The sequence below is a fragment of the Rhipicephalus microplus genome, chromosome 8 (assembly GCF_043290135.1).
Source record: "Rhipicephalus microplus isolate Deutch F79 chromosome 8, USDA_Rmic, whole genome shotgun sequence".
Classification (NCBI taxonomy): Eukaryota; Metazoa; Arthropoda; class Arachnida; order Ixodida; family Ixodidae; genus Rhipicephalus; species Rhipicephalus microplus.
Genome location: NC_134707.1, coordinates 144,397,790 through 144,412,809, shown reverse-complemented (window position 1 = coordinate 144,412,809; position 15,020 = coordinate 144,397,790).

Here is a 15,020-nt window from a genome sequence, read left to right as displayed (position 1 = left end):
TTAGTTGTGGCGTTTCCAGTTGAGGAATTTATAGGTGTGGAGTTTGTAGTTGTTGAGTTTCTAGTTGTCGGGTTTCTAGTTGCAGAATTTCTAGTTGTGGAGTGTCTAGTTGTGGAGCTTTTAGTTGAAGAGTCTCTAGTTGTTGAGTCTCTAGCTGTGGAAATTCTGGTTGTGGAGTTTCTAGTTGAAGAGTTTGTTGTTGCGGAGTTTCTAGATGGTGTTTTTCTAGTTGTAGAGTTTCTGGCTGTGGAGTTTAGAGGTGCGGAGTTTCTGGTTGTGGAGTTTCTAATTGTGAGGTTTGTAGTTGTGGAGTTTCTAGTGGTAGAGTTTCTAGTTGTGGGGTTTCTAGTTGTGGAGTTTCTAGTTGTGGAGTTTTAGTTGTGGCGTTTCCAGTTGAGGAATTTATAGGTGTGGAGTTTGTAGTTGTTGAGTTTCTGGTTGTCGGGTTTCTAGTTGCAGAATTTCTAGTTGTGGAGTGTCTAGTTGTGGAGCTTTTAGTTGAAGAGTCTCTAGTTGTTGAGTCTCTAGCTGTTGAAATTCTAGTTGTGGAGTTTCTAGTTGAATAGTTTGTTGTTGCGGAGTTTCTAGATGGTGTTTTTCTAGTTGTAGAGTTTCTGGCTGTGGAGTTTCCAGTTGCGGAGTTTCTAGTTGTGCAGTTTCTAGTTGTGAGGTTTGTAGTTGTGGAGTTTCTAGTGGTAGAGTTTCTAGTTGTGGGGTTTCTAGTTGTGGAGTTTCTAGTTGTGGAGTTTTAGTTGTGGCGTTTCCAGTTGAGGAATTTATAGGTGTGGAGTTTGTAGTTGTTGAGTTTCTGGTTGTCGGGTTTCTAGTTGCAGAATTTCTAGTTGTGGAGTATCTAGTTGTGGAGCTTTTAGTTGAAGAGTCTCTAGTTGTTGAGTCTCTAGCTGTTGAAATTCTAGTTGTGGAGTTTCTAGTTGAATAGTTTGTTGTTGCGGAGTTTCTAGATGGTGTTTTTCTAGTTGTAGAGTTTCTGGCTGTGGAGTTTCCAGTTGCGGAGTTTCTAGTTGTGCAGTTTCTAGTTGTGAGGTTTGTAGTTGTGGAGTTTCTAGTGGTAGAGTTTCTAGTTGTGAAATCTCTAGTTGTGGAGTTTGTAGTTGTGGAGTATTTAGTTGTGGTGTTTCAAGTTGTGGAGTTTCTAGCTGTGGAGTTTCTAGTTGTGGAGTTTCTAGTGGCAGAGTTTCTAGCTGCGGAGTTTTCTAGTTGTGGAGATTCTATTGGCGGAGTTTCAAGTTGTGGAGTTTCTAGTTGTGGGGTTTCTAGCTGTGTAGTTTCTAGTTGCGGAGTTTCTAGTTGCAGAGTTTCTAGTTGCGGAGTTTCTAGTTGCAGAGATTCTACTTGTGGAGTTTCTAGTTGGGGAGTTTCTAGTTGTTGAGTTTCTAGCTGTGGAGTTTCTAGTCGCGGAGTTTCTAGTTGCGGAGTTTCTAGTCGCGGAGTTTCTGGTTGCAGAGTTTCTAGTTGCGGAGTTTCTAGATGCAGAGTTTCTAGTTGTGGAGTTTCTAGTGTTGGAGTTTTAGTTGTGGAGTTTCAAGTTGTGAAATTTCAAGTTGTGGAATTTATAGGTGTCGAGTTTCTAGTTGTTGAGTGTCTAGTTGTGGAGTTTCTAGTTGCGGAGTTTCTAGTTGTAGAGTTTCTAGTTGTGGAGTTTTGAGTTGCGGAGTTTCTGGTTGCGGAGTTTCAGGTTGTGGAGTTTCTAGTGGTGGAGTTGGTAGTTGTGGAGTATCTTGTTGTGGAGTTTCAAGTTGAGGAGTTTTTAGTTGCGGATTTCGAAGTTGTAGAGTTCCTAGTTGTGGAGTTTCTAGTGGTGGAGTTTCTAGTTGTTGAGTTTCTAGTTGCTGAGTTTCTAGTCGCGAAGTCTCAAATTGTGGAGTTTCTAGCTGTGGATTTTGAAGTTGTAGAGTTCCTAGTTGCGGAGTGTCTAGATGGAAGTTTCTAGTTGTTGAGTTTCTAGTTGACGAGTTTCTATTTGCGAAGTCTCAAGTTGTGGAGTTTCTAGCTGTGGAGTTTCTAGTTGCGGAGTTTGTAGCTGCGGAGTTTCTAGTTGCAGAGTTTCTAGTTGTGGAGATTCTAGTGTCCGAGTTTTTTGTTGCGAAGTCTCAAATTGTGGAGTTTCTAGTTGTGGAGTTTCTAGTTGTGGAATTTGTAGTTGTGGAGTATCGTGTTGTGGTGTTTCAAGTTGTGGAGTTTCTAGCTGTGGAGGTTCTAGTTGTGGAGTTTCTAGTTGCAGAGTTTCTAGTTGCGGAGTTTTCTAGTTGTGGAGATTCTAGTGGCGGAGTTTCAAGTTGTGGAGTTTCTAGTTGCGGAGTTACTAGCTGTGGAGTTTGTAGTGGCGGAGTCTCTAGTTGTGCAGTCTCTAGTTGTTGAGTTGCTAGTTGTGAAGTATATAGTTGTGGGGTTTCTAGCTGTGGAGTTTATAGTTGCAAAGTTTCTAGTTGCGGAATTTCTAGTTGCAGAGATTCTAGTTGGGAAGTTTCTAGTTGGGGAGTTTCTAGTTGCGGAGTTTCTAGTTGTGGAGTTTCTGGTTGCGGAATTTGTAGTTGTGGAGTATCTAGTTTTGGTGTTTCAAGTTGTGGGGTCCGTAGTTGTGGAGTATCTATATGTTGGGTTTCAAGTTGTGGAGTTTCTAGCTGTGGAGTTTCTAGTGGTTGAGTTTACAGTTGACGAGTTTCTATTTGCGAAGTCTCAAGTTGTGAAGTTTCTAGCTGTAAAGTTTCTAGTTGCAGAATTTCTAGTTGCGAAGTTTCCAGTTGTGGAAATTCAATCTGTGTAGTTTCTAGTTGTGGAGTCTCAACTTTGGAGTTCCTAGTTGTGGAGTCTCTAGTTGTCGCGTTTCTAGTTGTGGAGTGTCTATTTTTGGAGTTTCTAGTTGTGAAGTTTCTAGTTGTGGAGTTTCTAGTTGGAGTTTTTAGTTTTCGAGCTTCTAGTTGTAGATTTTCTATTTGCAGAGTTCCTCGTTGTTGGGTTGCTAGTTGTGAAAATTCTAGCTGTGGAGTTTCTACTTATGGAATCTCTAGTCGAGGAGTTTCTAGTTGTGTAGTTTCTATCTGAGGAGTTTCTAAATGCAAAGTCTCTAGTTGTGCAGTCTCTAGTTGTGGGGTTTCTAGTTGTGGAGTTTCTTGTTGGGTGGTTTCTAGTTGTGAAGTTTCTAGTTGTGGATTTTCTAGTTGCGGAGTTTCTAGTTGCGGAGTTTCTAGTTGGGGAGTTTCTACTTGAGTTTATAGTTGTGGATTTTCTAGTTGCAGAGTTTCGATTTGCAGAGTTTCAAGTTGTGGAGTTTCTAGTTGGAGTTTTTAGTTTTCGAGTTTCTAGTTGTAGATTTTCTATTTGCAGAGTTCCTAGTTGTGGAGTTTCTAGTTGTGGGGTTTCTAGTTGTGGAGTTTCTTGTTGGGGAGTTCCTAGTTGCGGAGTTTCCAGTTGGGGAGTTTCTACTTGGGTTTATAGTTGTGGAATTTCTAGTTGCAGAGTTTCGAGTTGCGGAGTTTCAAGTTGTGGAGTTTCTAGTTGCGGAGTTTCTAGTTGCGGAGTTTCTAGCTGCGGAGTTTCTAGTTGCGGAGTCTCTAGTTGTGCAGTCTCTAGTTGTTGAGTTTCTAGTTGTGAAGTTTATAGTTGAGGGGTTTCTAGCTGTGGAGTTTCTAGTTGCGGAGTTTCTATTTGCAGAGTTTCTAGTTGCGGAGTTTTTAGCTGCAGAGTTTCTAGTTGTGGAGTTTCTAGTTGTGGAGTTTCTAGTTGTGGAGTTTTAGTTGTGGCGTTTCCAGTTGAGGAATTTATAGGTGTGGAGTTTGTAGTTGTTGAGTTTCTGGTTGTCGGGTTTCTAGTTGCAGAATTTCTAGTTGTGGAGTGTCTAGTTGTGGAGCTTTTAGTTGAAGAGTCTCTAGTTGTTGAGTCTCTAGCTGTGGAAATTCTAGTTGTGGCGTTTCTAAATGAAGAGTTTGTTGTTGCGGAGTTTCAAGATGGTGTTTTTCTAGTTGTAGAGTTTCTGGCTGTGGAGTTTCCAGTTGCGGAGTTTCTAGTTGTGGAGTTTCTAGTTCTGAGGTTTGTAGTTGTTGAGTTTCAAGTGGTAGAGTTTCTAGTTGTGGAATCTCTAGTTGTGGAGTTTATAGTTGTGGAGTATCTAAATGCGAACTCTAAAGTTGTGGAGTTTCTAGCTGAGGAGTTTTTAGTTGTTGAGTTTCTAGTTGACGAGTTTCTATTTGCAAAGACTCAAGTGTTGGAGTTTCTAGCTGTGGAGTTTCTAGTTGCGGAGTTTGTAGTTGCGGAGTTACTAGTTGCAGAGTTTCTAGTTTTGGAGATTCTATTTGCCGAGTTTCTTGTTGCGAAGTCTCAAGTTTTGGAGTTTCTAGCTGTGGAGTTTCTAGTTGCGGAGTTTCTAGTTGTGGAGTTTCTAGTTGTGGAGTTTCTAGTTGTGGAATTTGTAGTTGTGGAGTATCTAGTTGTGGTGTTTCAAGTTGTGGAGTTTCTAGCTGTGGAGTTTCTAGTTGCGGAGTTTCTAGTGGCAGAGTTTCTAGCTGCGGAGTTTTCTAGTTGTGGAGATTCTAGTGGCGGAGTTTCAAGTTGTGGAGTTTTTAGTTGTGGGGTTTCTAGCTGTGTAGTTTCTAGTTGCGGAGTTTCTAGTTGCAGAGTTTCTAGCTGTGGAGTTTCTAGTCGCGGAGTTTCTAGTTGCGGAGTTTCTAGTCGCGGAGTTTCTGGTTGCAGAGTTTCTAGTTGCGTAGTTTCTAGATGCAGAGTTTCTAGTTGTGGAGTTTCTAGTTGTGGAGTTTTAGTTGTGGAGTTTAAAGTTGTGGAATTTCAAGTTGTGGAATTTATAGGTGTCGAGTTTCTAGTTGTTGAGTGTCTAGTTGTGGAGTTTCTAGTTGCGGAGTTTCTAGTTGTGGAGTTTCTACTTGTGGAGTTTCTAGTTGTGGAGTTTTGAGTTGCGGAGCTTCTGGTTGCGGAGTTTCAGGTTGTGGAGTTTCTAGTGGTGGAGTTGGTAGTTGTGGAGTATCTTGTTGTGGAGTTTCAAGTTGAGGAGTTTCTAGTTGTTGAGTTTCTCGTTGCTGAGTTTCTAGTCGCGAAGTCTCAAATTGTGGAGTTTCTAGCTGTGGATTTTGAAGTTGTAGAGTTCCTAGTTGCGGAGTGTCTAGATGGAAGTTTCTAGTTGTTGATTTTCTTGTTGACGAGTTTCTATTTGCGAAGTCTCAAGTTGTGGAGTTTCTAGCTGTGGAGTTTCTAGTTGCGGAGTTTGTAGCTGCGGAGTTTCTAGTTTCAGAGTTTCTAGTTGTGGAGATTCTAGTGTCCGAGTTTCTTGTTGCGAAGTCTCAAGTTGTGGAGTTTCTAGCTGTGGAGTTTCTAGTTGCGGAGTTTCTAGTTGCGGAGTTTCTAGTTGCGGAGTTTCTAGTTGTGGAATTTCTAGTTGTGGAATTTGTAGTTGTGGAGTATCGTATTGTGGTGTTTCAAGTTGTGGAGGTTCTAGCTGTGGAGTTTCTAGTTGTGGAGTTTCTAGTTGCAGAGTTTCTAGTTGCGGAGTTTTCTAGTTGTGGAGATTCTAGTGGCGGAGTTTCAAGTTGTGGGGTTTCTAGTTGCGGAGTTACTAGCTGTGGAGTTTGTAGTGGAGGAGTCTCTAGTTGTGCAGTCTCTAGTTGTTGAGTTGCTAGTTGTGAAGTATATAGTTGTGGGGTTTCTAGCTGTGGAGTTTCTAGTTGCGGAGTTTCTAGTTGCAAAGTTTCTAGTTGCGGAAGTTCTAGTTGCAGAGATTCTAGTTGGGGAGTTTCTAGTTGGGGAGTTTCTAGTTGCGGAGTTTCTAGTTGTGGAGTTTCTAGTTGCGGAATTCGTAGTTGTGGAGTATCTAGTTTTGGTGTTTCAAGTTGTGGAGTCTGTAGTTGTGGAGTATCTATATGTTGGGTTTCAAGTTGTGGAGTTTCTAGCTGTGGAGTTTCTAGTGGTTGAGTTTATTACAGTTGACGAGTTTCTATTTGCGAAGTCTCAAGTTGTGGAGTTTCTAGCTGTAAAGTTTCTAGTTGCAGAGTTTCTAGTTGCGAAGTTTCCAGTTGTGGAGTTTCCAGTTGTGGAAATTCAATCTGTGTAGTTTCTAGTTGTGGAGTGTCAATTTTGGAGTTCCTAGTTGTGGAGTCTCTAGTTGTCGAGTTTCTAGTTGTGGAGTGTCTATTTGTGGAGTTTCTAGTTGTGAAGTTTCTAGTTTTGGAGTTTCTAGTTGGAGTTTTTAGTTTTCGAGCTTCTAGTTGTAGATTTTCTATTTGCAGAGTTCCTCGTTGTTGGGTTTCTAGCTGTGGAAATTCTAGCTGTGGAGTTTCTACGTATGGAATCTCTAGTCGAGGAGTTTCCAGTTGTGTAGTTTCTATCTGAGGAGTTTCTAAATGCACAGTCTCTAGTTGTGCAGTCTCTAGTTGTGGAGTTCTAGTTGTGGAGTTTCTTGTTGGGGAGTTTCTAGTTTTGAAGTTTCTAGTTGTGGATTTTCTAGTTGCGGAGTTTCTAGTTGCGGAGTTTCCAGTTGGGGAGTTTCTACTTGAGTTTATAGTTGTGGAGTTTCTAGTTGTGGAGTTTGTTGTTGCAGAGTTTTGATTTGCAGAGTTTCAAGTTGTGGAGTTTCTAGTTGGAGTTTTTAGTTTTCGAGTTCCTAGTTGTAGATTTTCTATTTGCAGAGTTCCTATTTGTGGAGTTTCTACTTGTGGGGTTTCTAGTTGTGGAAATTCTAGCTGTGGAGTTTCTACTTATGAAATCTCTAGTTGTGGAGTTTCTAGTTGTGGAGTTTCTAGTTGTGGAGTTTCTAGTTGCGGAGTTTCTAGCTGCGGAGTTTCTAGTTGCGGAGTCTCTAGTTGTGCAGTCTCTAGTTGTTGAGTTTCTAGTTGTGAAGTTTATAGTTGAGGGGTTTCTAGCTGTGGAGTTTCTAGTTGCGGAGTTTCTATTTGCAGAGTTTCTAGTTGCGGAGTTTTTAGCTGCAGAGTTTCTAGTTGTGGAGTTTCTAGTTGTGGAGTTTCTAGTTGTGGAGTTTTAGTTGTGGCGTTTCCAGTTGAGGAATTTATAGGTGTGGAGTTTGTAGTTGTTGAGTTTCTAGTTGCAGAGTTTCTAGTTGCGGAGTTTCTAGATGCAGAGTTTCTAGTTGTGGAGTTTCAAGTTGTGGAGTTTTAGTTGTGGAGTTTCAAGTTGTGGAATTTCAAGTTGTGGAATTTATAGGTGTCGAGTTTCTAGTTGTTGAGTGTCTAGTTGTGGAGTTTCTAGTTGCGGAGTTTCTAGTTGTGGAGTTTCTACTTGTGTAGTTTCTAGTTGTGGAGTTTTGAGTTGCGGAGTTTCTGGTGTCGGAGTTTCAGGTTGTGGAGTTTCTAGTGGTGGAGTTGGTAGTTGTGGAGTATCTTGTTGTGGAGTTTCAAGTTGAGGAGTTTTTAGTTGTGGATTTTGAAGTTGTAGAGTTCCTAGTTGCGGAGTGTCTAGATGGAAGTTTCTAGTTGTTGAGTTTCTAGTTGACGAGTTTCTATTTGCGAAGTCTCAAGTTGTGGAGTTTCTAGCTGTGGAGTTTCTAGTTGCGGAGTTTGTAGCTGCGGAGTTTCTAGTTGCAGAGTTTCTAGTTGTGGAGATTCTAGTGTCCGAGTTTCTTGTTGCGAAGTCTGAAGTTGTGGAGTTTCTAGCTGTGGAGTTTCTAGTTGCGGAGTTTCTAGTTGCGGAGTTTCTAGTTGCGAAGTTTCTAGTTGTGGAGTTTCTAGTTGTGGAATTTGTAGTTGTGGAGTATCGTGTTGTGGTGTTTCAAGTTGTGGAGTTTCTAGCTGTTGAGTTTCTAGTTGTGGAGTTTCTAGTTGCAGAGTTTCTAGTTGCGGAGTTTTCTAGTTGTGGAGATTCTAGTGGCGGAGTTTCAAGTTGTGGAGTTTCTAGTTGCGGAGTTACTAGCTGTGGAGTTTGTAGTGGCGGAGTCTCTAGTTGTGCAGTCTCTAGTTGTTGAGTTGCTAGTTGTGAAGTATATAGTTGTCGAGTTTCTAGTTGTGGAGTGTCTACTTGTGGAGTTTCTAGTTGTGAAGTTTCTAGTTGTGGAGTTTCTAGTTGGAGTTTTCAGTTTTCGAGCTTCTAGTTGTAGATTTTCTATTTGCAGAGTTCCTCATTGTTGGGTTTCTAGTTGTGGAAATTCTAGCTGTGGAGTTTCTACTTATAGAATCTCTAGTCGAGGAGTTTCTAGTTGTGTAGTTTTTATCTGAGGAGTTTCTAAATGCAAAGTCTCTAGTTGTGCAGTCTCTAGTTGTGGAGTTTCTAGTTGTGGAGTTTCTTCTTGGGGAGTTTCTAGTTGTTAAGTTTCTATTTGTGGATTTTCTAGTTGCGGAGTTTCTAGTTGCGGAGTTTCCAGTTGGGGAGTTTCTACTTGAGTTTATAGTTGTGGATTTTCTAGTTGCAAAGTTTCGATTTGCAGAGTTTCAAGTTGTGGAGTTTCTAGTTGCGGAGATTCTAGCTGCGGAGTTTCTAGTTGCGGAGTCTCTAGTTGTGCAGTCTATATTTGTTGAGTTTCTAGTTGTGAAGTTTATAGTTGAGGGGTTTCTAGCTGTGGAGTTTCTAGTTGCGGAATTTCTATTTGCAGAGTTTCTAGTTGCGGAGTTTCTAGCTGCACAGTTTCTAGTTGTGGAGTTTCTTGTTGGGAAGTTTCTAGTTGCGGAGTTTCTAGTTGTGGAGTTTCTAGTTGTGGAGTTTCTAGTTGTGGAGCTTTTAGTTGAGGAGTCTCTAGGTGTTGAGTCTCTAGCGGCGGAAATTGTAGTTGTGGAGTTTCTAGTTGCAGAGTTTGTTGTTGCGGAGTTTCTAGATGAGGTTTTTCTAGTTGTAGAGTTTCTGGCTCTGCAGATTCCAGTTGCGGAGTTTTTAGTTGTGAGGTTTGTAGTTGTGGAGTTTCTAGTGGTGGAGTTTCTAGTTGTGGAGTCTCTAGTTGTGGAGTTTTTAGTTGTGGAGTTTCTAGTTGCGAACTCTCAAGTTGTGGAGTTTCTAGTTGTGGAATTTCTAGCTGTGGAGTTTCTAGTTGTTGAGTTTCTAGTTGACGAGTTTCTATTTGCGAAGTCTCAAGTTGTGGAATTTCTAGCTGTGGAGTTTCTAGTTGTGGAGTTTGTAGTTGCGGAGTTTCCAGTTGCAGAGTTTTAGTTGTGGAGATTCTAGTTGCCGAGTTTCTTGTTGCGATGTCTCAAGTTGTGGAGTTTCTATCTGTGAAGTTTCTAGTTGCAGAGTTTCTAGTTGTGGAGTTTCTAGTTGTGGAGTTTCTAGCTGTGGAGTTTCTAGTTGCGGAGTTTCTAGTGGCAGAGTTTCTAGTTGCGGAGTTTTCTAGTTGTGGAGATTCTAGCTGTGGAGTTTCTAGTTGCAGAGTTTCTAGTTGTGGAGTTTCTAGTTGTGGGATTTGTAGTTGTGGAGGATCGTGTTGTGGTGTTTCAAGTTGTGGAGTTTCTAGCTGTGGAGTTTCTAGTTGTGGAGTTTCTTGTGTCAGAGTTTCTAGTTGCGGAGTTTTCTAGTTGTGGAGATTCTAGTGGCGGAGTTTCAAGTTGTGAAGTTTCTAGTTGCGGAGTTACTAGCTGTGGAGTTTCCAGGTGCGGAGTCTCTAGTTTTGCAGTCTATAGTTGTTGAGTTGCTAGTTGTGAAGTTTATAGTTGTGGGGTTTCTAGCTGTGGAGTGTCTAGTTGCGGGGTTTGTAGTTGCAGAGTTTCTAGTTTCGGAGTTTCTAGTTGCAGAGATTCTAGTGGTGGAGTTTCTAGTTGTGGAGTCTCTAGTTGTGGAGTTTCTAGCTGTGGAGTTTCTAGTGGTTGAGTTTCCAGTTGACGAGTTTCTATTTGCGAAGTCTGAAGTTGTGGAGTTTCTAGCTGTAAAGTTTCTAGTTGCAGAGTTTCTAGTTGCGAAGTTTCCAGTTGTGGAAAATCAATCTGTGTAGTTTATAGTTGTGGAGTCTCAATTTTGGAGTTCCTAGTTGTGGAGTCTCTAGTGGTCGAGTTTCTAGTTGTGGAGTGTCTATTTGTGGAGTTTCTAGTTGTGAAGTTTCTAGTTGTGGAGTATCTAGTTGGAGTTTTTAGATTTCGAGCTTCTAGTTGTAAATTTTCTATTTGCAGAGTTCCTCGTTGTGGAGTTTGTAGTTGTGGGGTTTCTAGTTGTGGAAATTCTAGCTGTGGAGTTTCTACTTATGAAATCTATGAAATCTCTAGTTGTGGAGTTTCTAGTTGTGGAGTTTCTAGTTGTGGAGTTTCTTGTTGGGGAGTTTCTAGTTGCGGAGTTTCTAGTTGCGGAGTTTCCAGTTGGGGAGTTTCTACTTGGGTTTATAGTTGTGGAATTTCTAGTTGCAGAGTTTCGAGTTGCGGAGTTTCAAGTTGTGGAGTTTCTAGTTGCGGAGTTTGTAGTTGCGGAGTCTCTAGTTGTGCAGTCTCTAGTTGTTGAGTTTCTAGTTGTGAAGTTTATAGTTGAGGGGTTTCTAGCTGTGGAGTTTCTAGTTGCGGAGTTTCTATTTGCAGAGTTTCTAGTTGCGGAGTTTTTAGCTGCAGAGTTTCTAGTTGTGGAGTTTCTAGTTGTGGAGATTCTAGTTGTGGAGTTTCTAGTTGTGGAGTTTTAGTTGTGCGTTTCCAGTTGAGGAATTCATAGGTGTGGAGTTTGTAGTTGTTGAGTTTCTAGTTATCGGGTTTCTAGTTGCAGAATTTCTAGTGGTGGAGTGTCTAGTTGTGGAGCTTTTATTTGAAGAGTCCCTAGTTGTTGAGTCTCTAGCTGTGGAAATTCTAGTTGTGGAGTTTCTAGTTGAAGAGTTTGTTGTTGTGGAGTTTCTAGATTGTGTTTTTCTAGTTGTAGAGTTTCTGGCTGTGGAGTTTCCAGTTGCGGAGTTTCTAGTTGTGGAGTTTCTAGTTGTGAGGTTTGTAGTTGTGGAGTTTCTAGTGGTAGAGTTTCTAGTTGTGGAATCTCTAGTTGTGGAGTTTCTAGTTGTGGAGTATCTAAATGCGAACTCTCAAGTTGTGGAGTTTCTAGTTGTGGAGTTTCTAGCTGTGGAGTTTCTAGTTGTTGAGTTTCTAGTTGACGAGTTTCTATTTGCGAAGTCTCAAGTGTTGGAGTTTCTAGCTGTGGAGTTTCTAGTTGCGGAGTTTGTAGTTGCTAAGTTTGTAGTTGCAGAGTTTCTAGTTGTGGAGATTCTATTTGCCGAGTTTCTTGTTGCGAAGTCTCAAGTTGTGGAGTTTCTAGCTGTGGAGTTTCTAGTTGCGGAGTTTCTAGTTGTGGAGTTTCTAGTTGTGGAGTTTCTAGTTGTGGAATTTGTAGTTGTGGAGTATCTAGTTGTGGTGTTTCAAGTTGTGGAGTTTCTAGCTGTGGAGTTTCTAGTTGCGGAGTTTCTAGTGGCAGAGTTTCTAGCTGCGGAGTTTTCTAGTTGCGGAGATTCTAGTGGCGGAGTTTCAAGTTGTGGAGTTTCAAGTTGCGGAGATTCTAGCTGCGGAGTTTCTAGTTGCGGAGTCTCTAGTTGTGCAGCCTCTAGTTGTTGAGTTTCTAGTTGTGAAGTTTATAGTTGAGGGGTTTCTAGCTGTGGAGTTTCTAGTTGCGGAGTTTCTATTTGCAGAGTTTCTAGTTGCGGAGTTTTTAGCTGCAGAGTTTCTAGTTGTGGAGTTTCTAGTTGTGGAGTTTCTAGTTGTGGAGTTTTAGTTGTGGCGTTTCCAGTTGAGGAATTTATAGGTGTGGAGTTTGTAGTATTTGAGTTTCTAGTTGTCGGGTTTCTAGTTGCAGAATTTCTAGTTGTGGAGTGTCTAGTTGTGGAGCTTTTAGTTGAAGAGTCTCTAGTTGTTGAGTCTCTAGCTGTGGAAATTCTGGTTGTGGAGTTTCTAGTTGAAGAGTTTGTTGTTGCGGAGTTTCTAGATGGTGCTTTTCTAGTTGTAGAGTTTCTGGCTGTGGAGCTTAGAGGTGCGGAGTTTCTGGTTGTGGAGTTTCTAGTTGTGAGGTTTGTAGTTGTGGAGTTTCTAGTGGCAGAGTTTCTAGTTGTGGAATCTCTAGTTGTGGAGTTTCTAGTTGTGGAGTATCTAAATGCGAACTCTCAAGTTGTGGAGTTTCTAGTTGTGGAGTTTCTAGCTGTGGAGTTTTTAGTTGTTGAGTTTCTAGTTGACGAGTTTCTATTTGCGAAGTCTCAAGTGTTGGAGTTTCTAGCTGTGGAGTTTCTAGTTGCGGAGTTTGTAGTTGCGGAGTTTCTAGTTGCAGAGTTTCTAGTTATGGAGATTCTATTTGCCGAGTTTCTTGTTGCGAAGTCACAAGTTGTAGAGTTTCTGGCTGTGGAGTTTCCAGTTGCGGAGTTTCTAGTTGTGGAGTTTCTAGTTGTGAGGTTTGTAGTTGTGGAGTTTCTAGTGGTAGAGTTTCTAGTTGTGGAATCTCTAGTTGTGGAGTTTCTAGTTGTGGAGTATCTAAATGCGAACTCTCAAGTTGTGGAGTTTCTAGTTGTGGAGTTTCTAGCTGTGGAGTTTCTAGTTGTTGAGTTTCTAGTTGACGAGTTTCTATTTGCGAAGTCTCAAGTGTTGGAGTTTCTAGCTGTGGAGTTTCTAGTTGCGGAGTTTGTAGTTGCTAAGTTTGTAGTTGCAGAGTTTCTAGTTGTGGAGATTCTATTTGCCGAGTTTCTTGTTGCGAAGTCTCAAGTTGTGGAGTTTCTAGCTGTGGAGTTTCTAGTTGCGGAGTTTCTAGTTGTGGAGTTTCTAGTTGTGGAGTTTCTAGTTGTGGAATTTGTAGTTGTGGAGTATCTAGTTGTGGTGTTTCAAGTTGTGGAGTTTCTAGCTGTGGAGTTTCTAGTTGCGGAGTTTCTAGTGGCAGAGTTTCTAGCTGCGGAGTTTTCTAGTTGCGGAGATTCTAGTGGCGGAGTTTCAAGTTGTGGAGTTTCAAGTTGCGGAGATTCTAGCTGCGGAGTTTCTAGTTGCGGAGTCTCTAGTTGTGCAGCCTCTAGTTCTTGAGTTTCTAGTTGTGAAGTTTATAGTTGAGGGGTTTCTAGCTGTGGAGTTTCTAGTTGCGGAGTTTCTATTTGCAGAGTTTCTAGTTGCGGAGTTTTTAGCTGCAGAGTTTCTAGTTGTGGAGTTTCTAGTTGTGGAGTTTCTAGTTGTGGAGTTTTAGTTGTGGCGTTTCCAGTTGAGGAATTTATAGGTGTGGAGTTTGTAGTATTTGAGTTTCTAGTTGTCGGGTTTCTAGTTGCAGAATTTCTAGTTGTGGAGTGTCTAGTTGTGGAGCTTTTAGTTGAAGAGTCTCTAGTTGTTGAGTCTCTAGCTGTGGAAATTCTGGTTGTGGAGTTTCTAGTTGAAGAGTTTGTTGTTGCGGAGTTTCTAGATGGTGCTTTTCTAGTTGTAGAGTTTCTGGCTGTGGAGCTTAGAGGTGCGGAGTTTCTGGTTGTGGAGTTTCTAGTTGTGAGGTTTGTAGTTGTGGAGTTTCTAGTGGCAGAGTTTCTAGTTGTGGAATCTCTAGTTGTGGAGTTTCTAGTTGTGGAGTATCTAAATGCGAACTCTCAAGTTGTGGAGTTTCTAGTTGTGGAGTTTCTAGCTGTGGAGTTTTTAGTTGTTGAGTTTCTAGTTGACGAGTTTCTATTTGCGAAGTCTCAAGTGTTGGAGTTTCTAGCTGTGGAGTTTCTAGTTGCGGAGTTTGTAGTTGCGGAGTTTCTAGTTGCAGAGTTTCTAGTTATGGAGATTCTATTTGCCGAGTTTCTTGTTGCGAAGTCACAAGTTGTGGAGTTTCTAGCTGTGGAGTTTCTAGTTGCGGAGTTTCTAGTTTTGGAGTTTCTAGTTGTGGAGTTTCTAGTTGTGGAATTTGTAGTTGTGGAGTATCTAGTTGTGGTGTTTCAAGTTGTGGAGTTTCTGGTTGTGGAGTTTATAGTTGTGGAATTTCTAGCTGTGGAGATTCTAGTTGCGGAGTTTCTAGTTGCAGAGTTTCTAGTTGTGGAGTTTCTAGTTGTGGAAATTTAGTTGTGGAGTTTAAAGTTGTGGAATATATAGGTGTGGAGTTTCTAGTTGTGGAGTTTCTAGTTTTCGGGTTTCTAGTTACGGAGTTTCTAGTTGTGGAGTTTCTAGTTGTGGAGTTTCTAGTTGTGGAGCTTTTAGTATAGGAGTCTCTAGTTGTTGAGTCTCTAGTTGTGGAAGTTCTAGTTGTGGAGTTTCTAGTTGCGGAGTTTCTTGTTGCGGAGTTTCTTGTTCGGAGTTTCTAGATGTGGAGTTTCTAGTTTTGGAGTTTCTGGCTGTGGAGTTTCTAGTTGTGGAGTCTCTAGTTGTGGAGTTTCTAGTTGTGGAGCTTCTAGTGGCGGGGTTCGTAGTTGTGGGTTTCGTAGTTGTGGAGTTTCTAGTTACGGAGTTTCAAGTTGTGGAGTTTCTCGTTGTGGAGTCTCTAGTTGTGGATTGTCTAGCTGTAGAGTTTCTAGTTGCGGAGTTTTTAGTTGCGGAGTTTCTCGTTGTGAAGTTTCTAGTTGTGGAGTTTCTAGTTGTGGAGTTTCTAGTTGTGGAGTCTGTAGTTGTGGAGTATCTATTTGTTGGGCTTCAAGTTGTGGAGTTTCTAGCTGTGGAGTTTCTAGTTGCAGGGTTTCTAGTTGCGGAGTTTTCTAGTTGTGGAGTTTCTAGTTGCGCAGTTTCTAGCTGCGAAGTTTCAAGTTGTGGAGTTTCTAGTTGTGGAGTTTCTGGTTGTGGAGTTTTTAGTTGTGGAGTCTCTAGTTGTGGAGTCTCTAGTTGTGGAGTTTCTAGTTGTGGAGTGTCTACTTGTGGAGTTTCTAGTTGTGGAGTTTCTAGCTGTGGAGTTTCTAGTTGCAGGGTTTCTAGTTTCGGAGTTTCTAGCTGTGGAGTTTCTAGTTGCGGAGTCTCTAGTTGTGCAGTCTCTGGTTTTAGAGTCTCTGGTTGTGGAGTTTCTAGTTGTGGAGTTTCTAGTTGCGAAGTGTCTAGTTATGGAGTTGTAAAGTTTCTAGTTGTGGAGCTTCTAGTTGCGGAGTTTCTAGCTGTGGAGTTTCAAGTTGCAGAGTCTCTAGTTGTGCAGTCTCTAGTTGTGGAGTCTCTGGCTGTGTAGTTTCTAGTTGTGGAGTTTCGAGTTGTGGAGTTTCTATTTGC